Below are 4,890 nucleotides of genomic sequence, written 5' to 3' on the forward strand. Positions count from 1 at the left end.
CCACGCCCGCCCGGGGGGCGGCCCCGGGGCCGGGCTTGGCCCCGCTCGGCCCAATCAGCGCGCGAGATTCTGGAGTGACGGCAGAATATGCAAATGGCAGCGAGACAGGGGCGGGCTCTGCACACGGCCGACACCCGCCCCGCGCTCTCAGGCCCCGCCCCCGGGCTGTGTGAGGGGAAAGCCGCAGATGAGGAACAGCGCTGGGACGGGCCCGGGCCCGAGTCGGGATTGAGCTGGAAACACAAACAAACTTCTCCGCACCTCCCGGCCCGCCTTTCCCAGCCCGGCGTGTTCGCCGGCACCGGCTCCGAGGAAAGCCGTCACTTCTCCTGGCCATAATTATGAGAATGAGGTGCACGGCTTTGATTTCGCCAAAAAAAGAGGGAAAACCCCCAAGGCCCATGGGCTGAGTGGAGGAGGGGAGAGATTTCTGGCAGAAACTTCCAAAAATCTTTTTTCCTGAGGCTGGGAAGAACAAACCAAACCCAAGCGAGGTGGGTCCCACCCCTCAGCATCGCCCCCCTGCCGTCCCAGCTGAAGCCCTCGCCGGCTGCTCCGGGCTGGATGGGCAGACTGGGAGCGCTGGGAAGGGGCCCCGGCTCAGGGCGCAGCCCCCGGGGCAGCCCCACGGCCCCCACGGCAGCTCCAAGGCTCCGCCAGCCGGGACGGGACGTGGGAGGGGGAGCAGGGCAGGGACGGGGCTGCCGTCGCCGGGGGAACACGAGGGACACCGGGGGCACTTCGCAAGCATTTAATGCAAAAGATAAAATTGATGAGGGAGACAAAAGCAACAGCAACAGTGGCACCATAGCACGGGGGCACACAAGGACGTGTCCCATTGTAGTGGGGTGGTGCTGTCCGATGCCAGGCACCCACCAGAGCTGCTCTGTCAGTGCCCTCCACAGCAGGACAGGGGAGAGAAAATTAAACCAAGGGTTCATGAGTTAAGGAGCAAGAGAGTTCCCTCATCAAACATCGTCACGGGCAAAACAGGCTCCAAACTGGAGATATGAATTGAATTTATTGCTAACAAACTCAGAGTAGGACAACGAGAGGAAAAAACCCTTCAAAACACCATCCCCAGCCCTCCCTCCTTCCACCTCTACCTCCTACCCCGGTAGTGCAGGGAGACAGGGAATGGGGGGCCACGCTCAGTTCATGCCCCTCAGTTCAGGCTTCTTCCTCTGCTAAGGGACAGGAGCCATTCTGCTGCACCCTGGGGAACTCCCACTGGACAGTTCTCTGGAACTTCTCCAACCCCAGTCCATCCCATAGGCAACAGCCCCCCTCAAACTGCTGCAGCATGGGTCCCCTGTCACGGGGTCAGTCCTTCAAAGACAGGCTGCTCCAGCGGGGGCCCCTCTGTCCACAGGCTCACAGCCTCCTGTCAGGCATCCCCCTGCTCCAGCGTTGCTCCTCCAGGGGCTGCGGGGAGATCTCTGCATCCCCATGGATCTCCAGAGGCTGCAGGGGGGGTCTCTGCATCTGGCACCGCTGTCTTTGGAGGCACCAGGAATAGGCTGAGCTCCGCCTGAAGCTCATCTCACATTCCCCGTTCTTGTAGGGCCCAATCCCCAGTGTGGATGTTCTGATGTCTCCTCAGCTCGAAGCTCCACCTGGAGCCCTTTCCACATTCCAAGCACCCGTGGGGCTTCTCACTGGCCTGAGCCTTCTCCACCAGCTCCAAGATCTGGCTGTATCTCCGGCCACCTCCCCAGCACAGGGGTGGGGGTCTTTCCTCCTCCCAGCTCCTTGGGCTTGGTCTGCAGCCCCTCCTTGTGTGGGTACTCTTGGGCTTTTCCTCCCCATTGGATTCCTGTGTCAGGGAGCCACTCAAAACAGCCTCTTCCACAAGATTCCGTGGCGGGGATTTCTTCTCCCTGGTCTCTGTCTGCAGCTCAGTGCCTGGAGTAAGGAAAGACAAGGAGAGGAAGGAATGAGGAAGGAAGCAGGACAGAATGACAAGAGGAAGGAAGGAGAGGATAGGATTTGCCTCTGTCAGAGGGAAGGGGAAGGAGATCCCCCCAGCCTACCCCTGGCAGGACAGCGTCGGCAGTGGGGTTATCCTGCAGCCGGGGGTGAGGCTGGGCTGGGAGATGGAGCAGAGGAGAGGGGGAAAGGGGCAACGACTTCCTCCTCACCTGCCTCAGTATCCCAGGCATCTTCTTTTTTCCTCGCAGCCTCCTTTACCTCCATCTAGACAAAGTCTGAGGTTGACAAATCCTGGCTTGGGGGAAAAGGCAGGGGTGAGCACCTTGGGTTAGCTGGTCCCACTGCCCAAGTCCCGCTCAAGAAGTCACCACCTGTTGACCACTGGGTGGGCCGAGACCCTGCTCATCTCTATCCTCCCCCACCCTGCCAGGCTGCTGAGGAACCCTAGCTTCGGGATCTCCCCATGCTGCTCTCCCCACTCCTCGCGAGCCCCAAAACCGATGTCACCCCCCCACGTCCTCCGGTACTGGGCAATCACCATGTGGATCCTCCATGATTCTCTCAAGGGACATTTGTGGCTCAGCTTTCAGGTCCTGTGTGATCCAAACATCCCAGCCATTGCAAAAGGCCCTCCAGGACACCCTCTGAGAGATGTGGGGCGAGCTTCCCCTCCCTGTTCACCTGCTGGGGCCGGGGAATCTGCGGACTCAGCAGGAGGGTGGGGGAACCACATGGTTCTACTGCTGCTCCTTCTCTTTCTGCTCCTGTTCCTGCTCCTCCTTTTCCCCCTCCTTGTCCTCCCTCCTTCCTCTTCCTCCTGCTCCTCCTAACCACCAAACCCAGACCCCCCCTTTCCCACCCCCTTGCCCCATGGCCGCTGAAGCACTGGATGCTGTGTGGGAAACCCCCTGTGAGCCCCCCAGGGATGAGCAGGGGGCTTGGGGACCCCTCCAGTGCAGATCCATCCTGCCTCCCCACCCCGAGACCCAGGGAATCACTCCAGGGATGGAATGACGGGGACAAGAAAGGACCCACATGAAACCCCTTTTCATGTCCCAGCCCCACCTTTCCCTTCCCTCCCCCATTGTTTCTCCAACCCAAAGACCCCTCCCAACTCAGTTTGGGGGTCCCACACCTCTCTCACTCTCTTTGGGGATCCCAGACCTCTCTTTTTCCCCCTCTTCTCTGCCTTCCTCATCATCCCCCCAGTCCCCACCACCCTTCTCCCCTGGTCTTGGTTTGGGGGATTCCAGGCCCCTACTGCTCAGTCTGCAGGTACCATCCCCCTTGCCCTCAATTCAGGCAGCTCCTGGCAGCTTTTTTCTGGAAGGATCCCTGAGTTTTGGGATTTTTGGGATGCAGTTTTGGAGGGGGACAGCTCTGTCTGGCTTTCCCCTTCCCTGTTGTGGCCTCTCAGCTGCCCCTGACACCCCGAGGCTGCTGGGATTTCCCTCCTGGGGACAAGGATGTTCATTCCCTCCCAGGAGCCCAATGCCCGGCTGGGGGTCCAGGTCAGGGACTCCTTGAGCAGCTGCCCCAGAACCTCCACCAGGGACTCCCAGTGCAGCTGGAGCTGCTCGGTCTGGGGTCCCCAAAGCCCTCAGCAAGCCCCAAGGCCCTCCCAGGAACCCTCAGCTCCCTCAAACCCAGCATCCCCCACAGCCCCTGCAAGTTCCCCCCATGGCACCGGCCATGGCCATGTCCCCACATGCCACTGGCCATGTCCCACCATGTCCTCACCCATTGGCTGTTTCCCCACCACATTCCCATCCCTGTCATGGTCCCCCATACCTCTGTCCATGCTCGTGTCCTCTCACATCCCCACAAATGGCCACGTCCCCATCCATGTCCACGTGTCCCCATGTCACTCTCCATGTCAGTGTTCCACCATGTCTATATCCTTTCATGTCCCCACCCACGTCTCAGTTCAATGTCTTTATTTTTACTCCCATTTCAGATGTTTTGAAAGAATGAAAAGAAATGAAAAGCAAATCAAGGCCAAAAGAAAAGGATTTCCATGTCTGCTGGGTGAGGATCCACGTGCTTCAGTGGAAGGGAAGAAGCTTTTTCAGAAGGGTTTCCACCCCGCTGTCTCCAAAATCTTGGTCTTTGCCCAATCCATCACCATTTGGCTGCAGAAGAAGCCTTTGGGCCATAGAAAATCAGAATGGAATCACTGAGGTTGGAAAAGACCTCAAGACCTCAAGTGTTGTTGATGCCACCAGAAGATATGACTGAACTCAAAAGATTTTTTGGGGGTTGAAAGACAACAAATCCACTCTCCCCAGTGAATTCCTGATGTTGGTTTGCATCCCTATGGATCTTGCTGCCCCTGCATTCACCCAGGTTACCACGGGGAGCCAGGAAGCGGTGGAGCCCCCCAGCCAGGTGTATTCCCAACACGGATCACCAGGACCATAAATCACCCGGGCTCTGCCCAACGCGGGTCACTGGGGATCATCCAACGCCGATCCTCCCATGGGGGATGGAGCTGGAGCAGCGCACGAAGCTCTTCCCGCACTCAGGGCACTCGCAGGGCTTCCCTCAGTGCTGCCTCCATTGGAGTTTGGTCCAGTGAGAGCTCTGTGAGAAGCTCTTCCCACACTCGGGACACTGGCACGGCCTCTCCACAGTGTGAAAGTGCTGGTGTCTTCTCAGGTCAACCCCCCAGCTAAAGCTGTTCCCACATTCCCCACGCTTGTGGGGCCATTCCCCAGTGTGGATCCTCTGGTGCCGGCTCAGGTCAGAGCTGTAGCTGAAGCTCTTCTCACATTCCAAGCACTTCTGGGGCTTCTCCACAGCCTGGGGCTCTGAGCTCCAGCTGGGTCTCTGGCCGCCTTCCCAGCACAGGGAGGGTCTTTCCTCCTTGCAACTCCCTGGGCTGGGTTTGCAGCCCCTCCTTGTGTGGAGGGCTTTTCTCTAGGGCGCTTCCTCCTCCTCCATCTGACCACAGCTTGA

This window comes from Chamaea fasciata, unplaced genomic scaffold (genome assembly GCF_029207755.1).
Source record: "Chamaea fasciata isolate MVZ Bird 193981 ecotype frontalis unplaced genomic scaffold, bChaFas1.0.hap1 SCAF_32, whole genome shotgun sequence".
In the NCBI taxonomy this organism is placed as follows: domain Eukaryota; kingdom Metazoa; phylum Chordata; class Aves; order Passeriformes; family Sylviidae; genus Chamaea; species Chamaea fasciata.